Source organism: Trichomycterus rosablanca, chromosome 14 (genome assembly GCF_030014385.1).
Source record: "Trichomycterus rosablanca isolate fTriRos1 chromosome 14, fTriRos1.hap1, whole genome shotgun sequence".
NCBI classification, from domain to species: Eukaryota; Metazoa; Chordata; class Actinopteri; order Siluriformes; family Trichomycteridae; genus Trichomycterus; species Trichomycterus rosablanca.
In genome coordinates, this window is record NC_086001.1 from 22,458,562 (window position 1) to 22,475,524 (window position 16,963).

The 16,963-nt window shown below is 42.7% G+C and overlaps 1 long non-coding RNA gene, 1 other non-coding gene and 1 pseudogene across 2 annotated transcripts; 2 read left to right on the plus strand and 1 right to left on the minus strand.

The window, feature by feature from the left end:
* The window catches only part of LOC134326206 (zinc finger protein 208-like), a 339,536-nt pseudogene that overhangs the window by 107,905 nt on the left and 214,668 nt on the right, over positions 1 to 16,963 (minus strand).
* Positions 511 to 1,048, plus strand: LOC134326997 (uncharacterized). Its single transcript, XR_010014666.1, has 3 exons — positions 511 to 587; positions 676 to 738; positions 837 to 1,048. It is a non-coding gene; the product is annotated as an uncharacterized LOC134326997 (long non-coding RNA).
* On the plus strand, positions 14,129 to 14,202 carry trnai-aau (transfer RNA isoleucine (anticodon AAU)). The gene has a single exon. It is a non-coding gene; the product is annotated as a tRNA-Ile (tRNA).

Sequence of the window (16,963 nt, forward strand, 5' to 3'; positions counted from 1 at the left end):
TGGGATTAAACGCACATGGCAGCAAATGAAGATGAAATATAAAAACATAGTACAAAGTGGTATGACTTGTACATAACTACCTAATGTTCTTACTTTTATCAAGCTAGGTATGCCCTACAGTTGATTATGGTTTTGTAGCTAATAGGAAAAAGGCTGAAGTAAGAAAAACAGGAGGGGGGCCACCACCACTGCCTTTCACCCAGGCAGAGGAGCTTGCACTGTCACAGAACAGTGGCAGGCCTATAACTGATGGAATCACTGGAGGGAGCTCATCTGAGCCAACAACCCCCCAGGACACAACTCTTTATGTTAAAGGCATGTTCATTACATTTATTAGTTTCTAGTTCATAAACTGTGAGAACTGCATTGATAGTCTAAACATGTTTTAATGCCATCTCCCCAGTGATTGGTGGTGTGGTGCAACCAAATGAGCCTCCTGCAGTTGTAAGTGATCTTAATGTTCCTAAATCTTACTTGATGTGTATAAATATCTTTCTGTTAAACAAAAAACAAAATTCCTGTTGCAGGATGATGATGAAACAATCTCTGCTGCCTCAGAGTGGGAGGATCCTGGAAGGTCTATGGAGGTACAGTATACGTTGCATATGTTGAATATGTTGACCATGGTATTTCATTTGATTAAACATGGTAATGTGTGTGACTGTCCTATAACAGAATGTGATTGGTGATCATGAATCTGATGAGGAACCATCCACCTCCAAAGCTCAGCTTGGAACAGTAAGAATATGTTTATGTCTCAATAAATATCTAAAATATTTAGAACACAAAGCTATTTATTTTAGCATAACATGGTATTTTTGTCTCTTTCTTTCAAGTTGGCTGTAAAGGATTTATACAAGGTCCACCTGAAAAAAACAAATTGAAAAGTGTGATCTTCAGATGGAACATATAAAACTCCAAATAAAACAGACAAGACTGGAAATTGAGTTGCTGGAATATAAATTAAAGGTGGGAGTAGTTGCTGTGAGTGTATATATGTTCTTACCAAGAATAAGGACAAGAAAATTAACTTGTTGGCATTTTTTTTTTTTTTCAGGAAATAAAGAAATCATAAACAGAAATTAAGTTGTCCTCAGTTTATATTGTAAAGGGCAGATGGGTAAGGAAAATGGTGAAAAATAATCAATCAGAGAAATAGTGATTGCAGATTGAATTTCTGACAATTCGACCATTTCTGTGTTCAGGTACATTAAGATGAGGTTCCTCCTCATCATTTATTTGGGGTATGGCAGGATGTTGCTCCCTTCTGATAGTGGCAATGTTGTGCAATACCACACATGCCACTATAATGTCACATGCCCTCTCTGGGGTGACCCTGAGCCCCCGCAGGCACTGAAACCTGGCCTTGAGGATCCCGATTGTCATTTCAACCTTTGCTCTTGTTCTGCAGAGGGCCAGGTTGTAGCGTGACTGTGGTCCAGGCTCAGGGTCAGGGTATGGCGTCATCACATATGGCATGCAGGGATACCCTCTGTCTGCAACAAGGAGGCCGTCGTATTGTCCTGTAAGCACACAGGGGGTGCAGTGATTTAAAACCGAAACAATGTAACAATACACTGAATGTGAATCCCACCCATAGCAAAAGTGCCACAGGCTTACCCTGATCAAATTTATTGTATAGTGCAGACTCGCGAAAAATCCTTGCATGATGCACAGAGCCTGGCCATTTGGCTTCAACATTTGTAATAATGTTGATCTTAATGGAGGAGAACAATAAGTTTATGTAATGTATTAAATGTTAGACTTTTATTTTTAAAAAAAGTAGTACATTTATGCTGGTCACTACTTGTATATTAATGCTGTGGAAGGATTTTCTGTTTATTTCATTCATTTCATTTTTATTTTCAGCATTTAGCAGACGCTTTTATCCAAAGCGACTTACACAATGAGCGGAACACGATGAGCAATTGAGGGTTAAGGGCCTTGCTCAGGGACCCAACAGTGGCAACTTGGTGGTGGTGGCGGGGCTTGAACCGGCAAGCTTCTGCTTACTAGTCCAGTACCTTAACCACCAAGCTATCACTGGCCCCATGTTTACATAATCCCCTTCATTTTTCGGCAGGTGCTTTAATTGGAATGTGGGTTCCATCCATGCATCCAATGACTCTTGGAAATCCTAAAATATTAAATGTTGCAGAGCTATTTATCTTTTACTTCCCATTTGTTTGATCATTTTGTAATCTTTGTTAATAAAGACAAACCTGCAATTCTGTGGAATTCCTCTTTGATGTTCATTATAGGCTTATGCCCAGGGAACACCACAAAATTGTACAACAGCCGTTTTAATGCTAGGCATACTTTGCGGACTGACCGACATACAGTTGCCTTGCCTATGTGTTCAGCGTCTCCTACATTGTATAAAAAAGATCCATTGGCAAAAAAACGGAGAGCAATGCATAAAGTCTGCAAAGACGTGAGGGCTGATCCACGATGTGTAATATTTGAAATGTGTGGCTTAAGAATATTGTTTAGGTATATAATTGACTGCGAGGAAAAACAGTAACGTTCGCGGAGAAATTCATCGGGAAATGAAAGTATGTCTAATCTGGGTCTAATTACTCGTTTGCGATGAAGAGCTCTGCGAATAATTTGCGCTTCGATATCAACTGGATCCTGGAGAAAAGGACACGCCATGTTTGCATGAGAAAAGTGTGTGTAACCCCGGATTAGGTTTAAGTTAACCTGCCAGTGAGCAGGTTAGCTTCAGAGCGTAAGTTGCTATAGTAACTGACTCAGGTTCTCTTTAATCTCGGTTTCTGGAATGGAAAACCCCGAGTTTTCGTTAATTCTGAGTTAACTTACCTGGTTTAATCACTTAACCCGCTTTCTGGAATACCCCCCAGGGCACCTCTACAGAAAGTGGAGGAGAACAGAGTAGAACTTGAAATTGAGTATGAAGTGGGACAGGTTGCCAGTGTAGCTGATAAAGATTTGGAGTGATGTAATATATGAAAGAACTCGAGCATCAAAGAACATACTGAAGAACATACTGTATGATTTTGTTGGGATGACCGATCTAAACGGGACGAGATGAACGCATCTTCGTGTGTGTTAAGAGCTCCTCCTGAGCTGCTGTTCTCTGTGGCCTCCCCTCTGGTGGTTTTGGCGACATCTAGTGGTGGCTGAAGGTACTTCTCCTCCCATTCCAGCCAATAGATCTCTCCCCTGCTTAATTTGACTCACCTGGCCCTAATTACCTTCTCATCAGCCTCCTTGTTATAAGCCCCTGCCTTCCTCTCGGTCACCACCAGATTGTCAGTTGCTGTTTGCTATGCACACTGCCTGGTTCCCTTTTAGCCTACTCTTTGCTCTTGTGTTCCTGCCTTGTCTGCCTGGTTTCTGGATCCCAGCCTGCTGTTCGCTCCTGTGTTCCTGCCTTATCTGCCTGGTTCCTGGATCCCAGCCTACTCCTCGTTCCTGTGTTCTTGCCTTGTCTGCCTGGTTCCTGGATCCCAGCCTGCTCTTCGCTCCTGTGTTCCTGCCTTATCTGTCTGGTTCCTGAATCCAGTGATAGCTCAGTGGTTAAGGTACTGGACTAGTAAACAGAAGGTTGCCGGTTCAAGCCCCGCCACCACCAAGTTGCCACTGTTGGGTCCCTGAGCAAGGCCCTTAACCCTCAATTGCTCATCGTGTTCTGCTCATTGTGTAAGTCGCTTTGGATAAAAGCGTCTGCTAAATGCTGAAAATGTAAATGTAAATGAATCCCAGCCTGCTCTTCGTTCCTGTGTTCCTGCCTTGTCTGCCTGGTTCCTGGATCCCAGCCTGCTCTTCGCTCCTGTGTTCCTACCTTATCTGTCTGGTTCCTGGATCCCAGCCTGCTCTTCGTTCCTGTGTTCCTGCCTTCTCCGCCTGGTTCCTGAATCTCTCATAACCCTGCCTCCTGTGGTTACTGTCAGCCTCCAAGCTCGCCAGTAGGAGTGGGGATTCTGACGAGCTCAAGACCCACTACCCCACCTCTTCGTCCTCGCCTCCAGGTCCCTGCTACCCTATGCTTCCCCGGGAATCCAGTGTCCCTCCTTGCACTCATCGATTCCGGGTCGAAGGACAATCTTATCGATGAAAGCCTTGCCACCCAAAAAGGGTGCGTCTTGGAGGTTTTCGACACCCCTGTAACCGCTTTTGCTCTGGATGGGCGCATGTTTGCTCGAATTACTCACCGTACGGCCCCGGTTACCCTAGTCCTTTCGGGCAATCATCGCGAGTCCATCCGTTTCTCGGTAGTCAAGACTCCCAAGTCCCCTCTGGTTTTGGGGTTCCCACGGCTCTCAACACATAATCCTCATCTTGATGGGAAAGATCACTGCTTGGAGCGATCTCTGCCACTCCCGGTGTTTACAGTCAGCAGTCCATCCCTCTAGCCCTCGTACCGACCCCCCTCCTTCCATCGACGATGTTGACCTCTCCCAGGTCCCCTCCGAGTATCATGATCTTCAGGAAGTATTTAGTAAGGACCGAGCTCGATCTCTTCCTCCCCACCGGCCCTACAACTGCGCTATTAATCTCCTCCTCGGGGCCGCACTTTCCACCAGCCGTCTTTACCACCTGTCTCGTCCGGAGCGTGAAGCCATGGAGAATTACCTCTCTGAGTGTCTTGAAACTGGTCTCATCCGTCCTTCCTCCTCTCCCCTCGGTGCAGGGTTCTTCTTTGTGGAGAAAAAGGATAAGTCCTTGAGGCCTTGCATAGACTATCGGGCGCTGAACCAGATCACGGTCAGGAACAAGTATCCCCTTCCGCTTTCGTCCTCTGTTTTCGAGTCTCTGCAGGGTACTACTATTTTGAGTAAACTTGACCTCCGCAACGCCTACCACCTGGTGCATATTCGGGAAGGTGATGAGTGGAAGACGGCCTTTAACACCCCCCTCGGCCATTTCGAATACTTGGTGATGCCCTTTGGGCTGACCAACGCCCCCGCAGTCTTCCAGGCCCTGGTAAATGACGTCCTACGCGATTTCCTGTACCCTTTCGTGTTCGTTTATTTGGACGACATATTGATTTTTTCCCGGTCCCCTGAGGAGCACGTCATTCACGTCCGGCGGGTCCTGTCTCGCCTGTTGGAAAACAGGTTATTCATCAAGGCTGAGAAATGCGAGTTCCACACGAATTCCATCGCCTTCCTCGGCTTTGTCATCCAGCCAGGGCGAATTAAAGCTGACCCCGAAAAGATCCGTGCCATTACTGAGTGGCCTGTTCCTTCTTGCCGTAAGGCCTTGCAACGCTTTCTAGTGTTCGCAAACTTTTACAGGAGCTTCATCCGCAACTACAGCAGGGTAGCGGCCCCCCTAACTCGCTTGACCTCCACCAAAGTCCCCTTCTCCTGGCCCCTGGAAGCTCAGACTGCCTTCGACCGTCTCAAGGTTCTGTTCACCTCTGCTTCCGTCCTTTCTCAACCAGATCCCTCGAAGCAATTCCTTGTGGAGGTTGACGCATCTTCTTGTGGAGTTGGAGCGGTCCTTTTCCAACGCTCTAGCCCAGACAACAAGCTTCATTCCTGTGCCTTCTTCTCCAAACGGCTCACCCCCTCGGAGGCAAATTACGATGTAGGTAATCGCGAGCTCCTGGCAGTCAAACTCGCCCTGGAAGAGTGGAGGCACTGGCTGGAGGGAGCAAGACAGCCTTTTGTGGTCTGGACAGATCATAAAAATCTTTCTTATGTCCAGACAGCAAAACGGCTGAACTCCCGCCAAGCCCGATGGGCTCTATTCTTTAGTCGTTTCGACTTTACCCTGACTTACTGCCCAGGCTCCCGCAACACCAAACCTGACGCGCTCTCGCGCCAGTTCATTTCCGAGGACACTCCACCCTCCGACGACTCCATCTTGCCTTCCAATTGCGTCCTAGCCGGGGTCACCTGGGATATCCAGGAAGCTATTAAAGAAGCCCTAGAACAGGAACCCGACCCTGGAGATGGGCCTTCCAACCGCCTGTTTGTCCCGACTGCTGTACGACCGGCTGTCCTCAGATGGGGACACTGCTCCAATTTCGCCAGCCATCCTGGAGCTAATCGCACAGAGTCCCTCCTTAGGCGTCACTTCTGGTGGCCTTCCCTGGAAGCAGACACCAGGGAGTTTGTGGCTGCCTGCGCCACCTGCGCCCGCAGTAAGTCCTCTCACACACCCCCCGCCGGTCTGCTCCAGCCTCTTTCTGTCCCTGGACGTCCCTGGTCTCACATCGCCCTGGATTTTGTCACTGGCCTTCCGGAGTCTCAGGGAATGACGACCATTTTGACGGTAGTGGACCGTTTTTCCAAGGCGGTTCGGCTGGTAGCCTTACCCAAGCTCCCTTCAGCCCTTGAGACGGCTCAGCTCTTATTCGACCAGGTCTTCAAGATCCACGGTATTCCCCTGGACATTGTATCCGACCGCGGTCCTCAATTTGTGTCTGGCGTGCTTTCTGTAAAGCCCTGGGAGCCACAGTCAGCCTCTCGTCCGGTTTCCACCCCCAATCCAACGGGCAAGCGGAAAGAGCTAACCAGGAGGTGGAAGCCGCCCTGCGTTGTATGTCGGCCAACAGCCCCTCTCTCTGGAGCACCCACCTCGCGTGGGCCGAATATGCCCATAATACCCTCACCTGCTCTGCCACCGGCCGATCCCCGTTTGAGGCCTCCCTTGGCTACCAGCCACCACTATTCTCTGAACAAGAGGCAGAGGTGGCAGTTCCCTCAGTTGAGCACCACTTTCGGCGCTGCAGGAAGATCTGGAGGTCCGTACGAGCTACCCTGCTTAAGTCCCAGACCGTCACCCAGCGTTCGGCCAACCGCCACAGAAAACCTAGTCCGCAGTATCTCCCGGGCCAGTCAGTGTGGTTGTCCTCCAGAAACATACCCCTACACTCTGAGTCCAGGAAGCTGGCGCCTCGTTTTATTGGACCTTATACCGTCCAAAGGATCATCAGCCCCACTACTGTCCGGCTCAAGTTGCCCAAACATATGCGGATTCATCCTACTTTCCACGTCTCACAGTTGAAACCGGTCAAACCGTCCAATCTGTGTTCCTGCCTTATCTGTCTGGTTCCTGGATCCCAGCCTGCTCTTCGTTCCTGTGTTCCTGCCTTCTCCGCCTGGTTCCTGAATCTCTCATAACCCTGCCTCCTGTGGTTACTGTCAGCCTCCAAGCCCCAAGCGCCGCTACTGGTACCCTCGCTTCCGCCCTCGTTCCCTGGTTCTCTGTCTGGACTGTGGTTCTAAAAAAACCTTTTAAACTCTGCTTCAGTGTCTGTGGTTGTGTTCGCATTGTGGTTCCTAATCCAAACCCTCTTAACAGTGTGAGAGTGTAAGGGCACAGGAGAGCAATATTGAGAAGGTGTGAAGAAGAACTTTTAACCAAGGCCTTAATATGAGGTTCAAAGGAGAGGGAAAAGTCAAAAAGTTCCCCTAAGTTGTGAACCACTGGAGATTTTACAGCCACACCATCAAACCAACAAAGTTAAGAGTAAAATCTGAGAAATTTGATAGTTCAGACTTCAGTTTTCTCTTTGCCACTGTTAGAACAGCAATAGATCTTAAAGATCTTAAATTAGCTTTATCTTAAACAAACTAAAACTAGTACAATCCAGTATGATCCTATTAGCCACGTATTACCTTTTACAACCCATGCTGAGATGGAGCATGGAGTCACTCAAGTTCCTGGGCACCACCTTATCCAGGGACCTAAAGTGGGAAAGGAACAAACTCTTTGTCGCCAGGAGGGCTCAGCAGAGAGCACTTGTTTTACACATCGATCATTGAGTCCATCCTCACATCATCCATCCGCCTGGTTTGGTTCCTGTACATCACAGGAACGAGCCAAACTCCAGCGTATAATCAGGACAGCAGAGAGGATCATTAGATGTAGTCTGCCAACGCTTCAAGACATCTACAACAGCGGAGTGCTGAAGCCTCTTTGTCTCCCTCTGCTTGTTGCTGGAGTGTTGATGGTCCAGCTATAAATCTGCAGAAAGCCAATTAATAGTAATTCAGTGAGAGATCGAGAGATCAATTTCAAATTACTGTAAAATTGACCAGTCACATCTTCCCTCCAGTCCTCTACCAGACTGGTTTCAGGATTTGCTGCCGCCACTATGCAAAGCGTTTAAACAGAACTGGGAAAGTCACGTCTCATTACACTAACAAATCAACTTCAGGTGCATTTGAGTTTCATGCTTTTGCTTCGATTCACTTCAGTAAAGATGAACAGAAACAGCTCCTCACTCTACAGCTAATAAAACTATCCGCTGCTAATCAGTTTTAATAGTTTCATTATTTTCGTTCAGTAAAAGTTCTGGATGCTACATACACACACTAACTCTGTATTAAATACACAAACACTCACAATAATAACTTTGCACCTACATAGAAATGTAATATATGACATATCTGCCCCATATCAATAATGGTTTTACCACATATGTAACCTGTAAGGTGATCTATTATTATAACATACATGTATCCTCTGTATATGTGTAGATATAAGTTTATGACATATATAAAATACCCATAGTAAAATGTGTGTATGTACATGTATTAAATATATCTATAGGATTCATTTTTACATGGTTTTATATGTTAAGTCCATATGTTAGTCTAAATATTTAATTTATATATGCAAATTTATTAACATAACCGGTACCGTAAAACAGGGTTTAGAAGCTCACAAAAACAAAAGTGTAGACAATGTGATCAGTACCGTAAAACGGGGTTCAAATGCACACTAAAACTTTAAGTGTAGACAATGTGATGAGTACCATAAAACAGGGTTTAGATGCGCATTAAAACTTAGTGTAGACAGTGTAATCACTACCGTAAAACAGGGTTTGCATGCGCACTAAAACTTAGTGTAGACAATGTGATCAGTACCGTAAAACAGGGTTAAGATGGGCACTAAAACTTAGCGTAGACAATGTGATGAGTACCGTAAAACAGGGTTTAGATGCGCACTAAAACTTAAAGTGTAGACAATGTGATCAGTACTGTACAACAGGGTTAAGATGGGCACTAAAACTTAGCGTAGACAATGTGATGAGTACCGTAAAACAGGGTTTAGATGCGCACTAAAACTTAAAGTGTAGACAATGTGATCAGTACTGTAAAACAGATTTAGATGCACACTAAAACGTAAAGTGTAGACAATGTGACTGGTACCGTAAAACAGGGTTTAGATGCGCACTAAAACTTAAAGTGTAGACAATGTGACTGGTACCGTAAAACAGGGTTTAGATACTCACTAAAACTTAAAGTGTAGACAATGTGACTGGTACCGTAAAACAGGGTTTAGATACTCACTAAAACTTAAAGTGTAGACAATGTGACTGGTACCGTAAAACAGGGTTTAGATGCGCACTAAAACTTAAAGTGTAGATAATGTGATCAGTACTGTAAAACAGGGTTTAGATACTCACTAAAACTTAAAGTGTAGACAATGTGACTGGTACCGTAATACAGGGTGTAGATACTCACTAAAACTTAAAGTGTAGACAATGTGACTGGTACCGTAAAACAGGGTTTAGATACTCACTAAAACTTAAAGTGTAGATAATGTGATCAGTACTGTAAAACAGGGTTTAGATACTCACTAAAACTTAAAGTGTAGATAATGTGATCAGTACTGTAAAACAGGGTTTAGATACTCACTAAAACTTAAAGTGTAGGCTATGGAGCTAATTTAGTGCCAAAACTTCGCAAATAAACAGACCGTATTCTGTAAATATGGAGTCTGGCTTGACCGCATTAGCAATTCGTGGATACTAGCCAGACTATGGCGTCAGATTAGTGCCTAGAGTCGAGAGCACATTTTATTTGTGCGCGAGCAGGATTATCTCTGCTCTTGCACGAATTCACCCTGCTCGTTCAAGAATAAATTGTGCTTGCGCACGAAATTGCATGCGCGCGCTCGAAACGCTGCTCTCGTGCTCAGATCATATGCGCGCACTCAAAGCAAACTGTGCTCACGCTCAAATATTTCTTGCTCGCTCTCATAACTGCACTTGTCCTTGCGCTCGGAGTTTGCACGTTAAAACAGTGCCAAAAGTCGTTGACCAATCAAAATGTGTTTTCGGCTTCGACCAACGAGCTCCAACTTCCCCTGCATTTTCATTGGTCGGAGAGAGTGAACCGTTGTGAAGACAAATGGACAATCAACGACCTCAGGTAAGATTAATAATTTTATTTTACACTATTTTATAATTTTAAAAAAAAGTGTTAAAGAGAATGTAAAGTTAACTTTGTGAAATTTGACTTTGGAAAGCTAGCTAAAGCGGTACCCCTAACTTACATAAAATAGCTTTTGTGTATTGTACATGTTAATTAATAAAGTAAAGCCTTTATACAGTAAAGTTAATGTGCTCACGTGTTTAACGCGACAGTACAAAAATGGACTATTTTAGTAAATCAAAGTGGGTAGATCAGGAAGCTATAGCCACCTAAATGATATGATGAACTATCTCTAACACGATAGTGAACATTATGTTCACTTTCCCAACCAAGACTAGAATATCAAACATGACACATTAAATAATTTCACCTCAACTCTATAAAATAAAATGTTTTACAATTGAATGTTTTGCTGTTTTTTATTATTACAATATAAGTATATATAAATATATAAAGTGTGAACATTGCATATTTACCATGCATAATGTAATGTTTTAAATGTAGGTTTCTGAATCATTTGCAGTGCTCGAGAAAAAGCCACATACAATGACAGCGTTCCCCTCCCCCCACCAGAATCCAGCAAGGAAGCAAGTAGTGTTAGAACACCAAGCAGTAAGGTAAAAACATATCTGCAATATCAACAATATCATAGCACCAACAAGTCTGAATTTAATATGGTGCACTTATTGTGTATTGATATTGTTAACACTAATGTTTTATTTAGGCTTTATGTTCAGTGTGTCAAAAATATTTTCTATTGGATTGTATAGAAATTCATGCCAGCTAGTGTGGAAAAAGATAACAATGTATTTGATATTATCTTCATTTTTATTACTCCTATAATTAAATTATAAGGACAATACTATCATATTAGGACACCGTTATAATTATTGAGTTAATGCATTAAATATGGCCCTTAATTCCAATTCTGCTTCGTTCACCTGCTATAATAACACCAGCTTGTGTGTGTTTAAGCTGTTGTAAAAATATGATTGACTACACTTCTGTAAATACATTTGCAGAGTGGTAAGTACATGTATATAACAAGAAACATTGTAATCTATACAAAGGTCAATGCTTATTTTGCTTTTTGGTGTTTCTTTCTGAACAGGCTAATACAGACTTTGCCACCTATGGTTAAGACAGCTGGTTCGCCCTCTCTTTGTCCAAGAACATTCTTTCAATGGCTCACAGGACAGGAACACATCAGACCAGTTCGTCTGTGGATATTTGTGCCCATTCAATAAATAAGTAAAACAAACTGTGTACTGTTATTTATTTATATGTAATATCTATGAGAATAGAGTCAGTACAAGTCAGAGTCAGCACAAAAGTTACATTTGCCACATTTGTTCCGGGGTCATGAAAGGGGATGTTGGTTCCAGCCTTCAACAAAGATCTGAAGGTCGGGGAAGAAACACAAGATGTACCAGAAAGAGGTGCAGGGTATTTGCAATGTCCAGCATCTCAACTTGTTCAAGATTGTGCAGGATATCATAAAATGTGGAGGTCACAGCTGTCCACATATCAACCAACAGCCTTTCAATTCTTTAAGACAAAATAAATGATTTAAAATGTAATACTTTGTTGACTGAATAACATCTGTGAAAAAGTGGTAGCTGTATAGAATTCAAGGACAACAATAGCCTTAAAATGCAGAAACAATAAACAGTATAGGGAAATATATGTTGAAGAAATGTATAACTTAGACAATCAAGGACATTTGTGCCAGTATGCTCAAATTTGGCCAGTAGGAATCCTAGCATGGATTTAAGTTCATTCACTAATTTAGGGCGTCCAGTCACTTGTGGAACTGTCTGTACCCTGATGGATGACATTCTGGTTTCCACATGTTCACTCACTAACATGTGAATTTGCATGATTGGCATTTAATATATCTTCGGGAATATTAATTTTTTCCGCTAATTAATCAATAATAATCATTTCATGTGTGCAAATGAAATGTAAATAATTCAGATCAATACATAAGCCAGACTGCTTACTACATACTGCAATTTATGCTGCTACGCCGCCAAAGCTTTATGTCTTAGTAAGGCCTAGACAACAAGACATCTAAGATAATTAGACATACAGGTTAAAAGATGAGTATAGTCAGAATATGCCTGATTGTTAAAGCTTTAATAAATTCTACCCTTTAAAAATGATGATTTGATGTACTCTAAACTAAGTCTAAAATTAAAATAATTAATCATCTTACCTGAGGTCGTTGATTGTCCATTACTCTCTTTACAATGGGAAGTTGGAGCTCATTGGTCGAAGCCGAAAACACATTCTGATTGGTCGACGACTTTTGGCACTGTTTTAACGTGCAAACTCCGAGCGCGAGGGCAAGTACAGTTCTGAGAGCGAGCAAGAAATATCTGAGCGCGAGCGCAGCTTGCTTTGAGTGCGCGCATACGATCTGAGCACGAGAGCAGCGTTTCGAGCGCGCGCATGCAATTTCGTGCGCGAGCACAACTTATTCGTAAGCGAGCGGTGTGAATTCGTGCGAGAGCTGAGAAAATCCTGCTCGCGCACAAATAAAATGTGCTCTCGACTTTTGGCAATAATCTGACGCCATAGAGAGATCTCAAATAACATGAACCTGAAGGTATGAACTTACATTGTAGAAAAGAAAAACAAGCCAGTAGCAGCAGTGTGCACATTAAACCATTTACAGAAGGGCAATTAAGTTTGGCTAATTGAAATAATGGCATGTTTCTGACTTGAATGAGAGGGGCATTAAAAAGATCTCACACTTGTCAGAGACAACGTTTGAAGCCCAGGTTAATAGGATCTGGTAGTTGGAGAAGGCTCATTTGTTTAAGTCCAAAAGTGGGTGTGGCCCGTACGGGGATCGAACCCGCGACCTTGGCGTTATTAGCACCTCGCTCTAACCAACTGAGCTAACCGGCCAGTTCGTCTAGTCACTTTAAATCTTTGTACATAATTCTACACTAACTCCATTCAAGCAGCTGAAACTGACTTTAATAATACACATCTAAGAGGTTTTGTGGGTTCTTATATGTATGAACTATCTAAACTATATATTTCTTAAAGTTCTTGACTGAGCTTAATGCCACCAACCAGTGACTGGAGCAGATACGACTCAGGTCCTGCACACAGTAAGTAGTGCTGATACACAGTACCAGCCTGCACACCAGAGAGGCTCCAAACATCAAGTTTTCACTCATTAAATCATGTTTGTGAACTTTGTGGAATGAATGTAGGATTTGTACGTGTAGATTCTGGGTTTTAGGAAGTTTAGCTACTGTTAATATTTTTTCCCAGTTGAACTAAAAACAACCTGAATTGATGTTTTAATTGTTCATTAAGACTTCACTAAGAGTTATTACCATCAAGCAAATGTAAAGCATATTTCTATATGAAGAGCATCTGTTTCCAGATAATATACACTGAGGTTTAATCGTTTGATCAACAGGCAGGTTGTGCAATAAAAGACACTCGTCCCTGGGTGGGCTCGAACCACCAACCTTTCGGTTAACAGCCGAACGCGCTAACCGATTGTGACACAGACATGCGCACAGCTAACAGCACAGCTGTTTCATTGGACGGTATACAAAAAATCAAATCTCTCTCTATACAGGCTCACTGTGGAGGCAAATTGGTGGTTAAGTGGGCGGGTCTAAACTGATGAAGACTGAATGAATGTACCACAATACAGTATAGTTTAGATAGTTCACACATAACCCACAAAACCTCTTAGATGTGTATTAAGAAAGTCTGAACATAAGAAATGACTAGACAGTGATGTCTGAAGTAGGACTGAGATCTCGGGTCATTAAAATAACATGAAACTGCTGGATTTCTGGTGCAATAACAAACAAACTCAGTTTAGGAGCCGCTCATTTCTGCAGATCTTCACTGTAAGTGTGCAGAATCTCAAATGGTTTTTGTGCTGCTGGTTGAATGGGGTTAGTGTAGAATTATGTACAAAAATCTGAACAGAGAACAGATGAACTGGCCGGTTAGCTCAGTTGGTTAGAGTGTGGTGCTAATAACGCCAAGGTCACGGGTTCGATCCCCGTATGGGCCACACCCTCTTTAATGATTAAAGGTAGCATGGCTGAGAGAGAGTCAGGTGAGCATGTGCTGTGTATCAGGACTTTCTAACCTGAGTAATTTAATAACTGAAAGTAAGAATATCACCCTGTTCTTCTACCATCTTTAATTCTGGCTTCATCTCACACGAAGATCTGTTCTGCTCAACAACAGTAAAGCTCTCCATCGTTTCTGTGTGGCAGGTCCTTAACTGAAGGGCTGTCAGTGTAGAATCAGGTATGTGGGTATATGACCTGCCCTTGTACATCGGCCGGTTAGCTCAGTTGGTTAGAGTGTGGTGTTAATAATGCCAAGGTCGTGGGTTCGATCCCCATATGGGCCACACCCCGTCTCTTGGACTTAAACTAACAAACAAGTGAGACTTCTCTAACTAGCAGGTCCTATTGACCTGGGCTTCAAACGTTGTAATTCTGGTAGGACAATAAAAGCGATATACTACTCTTTATTCAATGTATTTAACTACATAGTGTTGTACAACATTACATGTGTACTTAATACTTTTGTATTTTAATACTTGCAAATTTGAATACTTGCATACTTTAATACTTGCTTACTATAATACTTTGCATTAATATATATTGAGCTGCTGTAATAAATGATCTATCTATAGATTCATTTAATTTTATCTGTAATGCTAGTGATGGGCCAAACTATTCTTAGGAAGGTAAACATATCTAGCTTTGGGGTTGTTGAGGCTAAATATTCATGATTGTTGTAATGTTGCTACACAGTCACATTAGAAATCCCTTTTAAAACTAATGTTTGATATTGCAGGGTCTGATGAAGACACTAAAAATCTTATCCGGTGGAGAGTGGCCAACCAGGCTCTCTTCACTGGAAAACAGAATGCAGCGGTTCGAGGGTTTGAGTAAGTGACTGTTTGTTTGACGTAACAAAATTTGTGTTACATCTTATGCATAATATTAATTACAAAGGGTGGTATAAAGACAAGTTTTAGTATTCAAGTTTTGCTAACTTTTTTAAAGCATTAAAAACTTTTAATGACTTTTTTTGAAGCAGTGTATGCTATATACATTAATAACTGTTATGTGCATTATATTGTAGAGCCTTTGTGTTGGAGAACCAAATGCAGGGGAAGGTGACTCCCACTTATGTGAAGATACAAAAATACAAAGTAAGCTTCGTTTGTTGGTAAAATCTTCAGTAAAAATATTAGAAAAGATTTGTAATACAAGTAAAGGTCCTTGTACTGTGTTTATGAATCTTGTAGGAAATTAAGTGTCCACCTACTGGGGTAAGTACAGAGGGTGGTGAAGCAACAACAGCATCCTGGAAATGGTATGCGGATATGGATGAGGCAATAGGTGGGAGATTAGCCCAGAGACCCTTATTTCCTCATCTGACCAGGATGCTGCTGAAGCTTCACCATCCTCGAGAAGCATGGAAACCCCAATAATGGAATAATGGAAATAAAGGATTTTCTTTTTCATTTAACCTTAATTAAAAATAGAAAAAGTGTAAAAATTGGAAATTGTCATTAAAAAAATATTCAAGTTTTACTTTTAAATATTGCATAAACTGTTAATGTCAAGAGACAATCAAGAACTGTAGAACAAAACTTAAAAACAAACAACATGAACCTATTAACAAAACATTTTTCTAAATATAATCATGCTCATAAAGAGCTGGTATGCTGTGCTGTGGTGCTGAGACAGTTGCAGCCAGATGCTTTCTTGCATCTTCACCTGATGTAATGTCATTAATTACAGGCTCTGGTTGGTCAACATGTACCTCTGATCATTGTGGCTCAATGATGTCTCCATGAGCGATACAGAGGTTGTGGAGCACCGCACAGCATGCAACAACCTCCGGGGCGAAGACAGGGCTCACCTCAAGGGCTTTAAAGAAAATGGAACGCCATTTTGTCTTCATTACAAAAGCCCTTTCCACCACATTCCTGGCCTTGGACAGTTTGCTGTTAAAATGAGTTTGTACAGGGTTCTGCACAGGCTCTCGATAGGGGGTCAGGAGCCAGATGGGTGTATTAATGCAGGGATAAACCCATCCCCAAGAATGTATCGTCCTGCAGGTGGGTATAAGCCCTCTTTATACACAGGGCTGTTCTTTAGTACCCTTGCATCCTGAACCGACCCAGGGTAACCAACAAAAATGTCTCTGAACTTCCCCTGGTGGTCACAGATGGCTTGAAGCTGAATTGAGTGGAACAGCTTCCTGTTTAGGTAGCACTGTGCGTTGGCAGATGGGGGTTTTATTCGATGTGGCACCCATCAATAGCACCAACTGCCACTCTAAAACATTCGATCCGATACGGCCAAGTGGGCAAACCCAGCTCCTACACACTCTAGTTCATCACCAGTTGGTAGGGTGATGATCCTCCTGACGAGCCCTCTGACAGCCCTACTCATTTTGTGCACAATGTCGTGCACAGACGATTTTCGAAAAATTATTCTACTGTAATTATTAATGTGTCAGATCTATCATTTTGTCATTTATTTTCATTGTATTAGTCTAATCATGGTAATGTAGTATACTGTTGCTAAAGAGGTTAGCAGTACTTACATTATTTCTGAGGTAAAAAATCAATAACTTTCTTAGTTCTCTTCTGTGATTTACTACTCTCTGCCGTCTCAGTGTGGAGTCGGGATACATGACTATAGATTAATCAGTAAGTGGCGCAAATAAAGACAATAAATATCTTGGTGAGTGGAGCTCGAAATGAGCATGCAGTCTGTAACTATGGTCACTTGATGTTG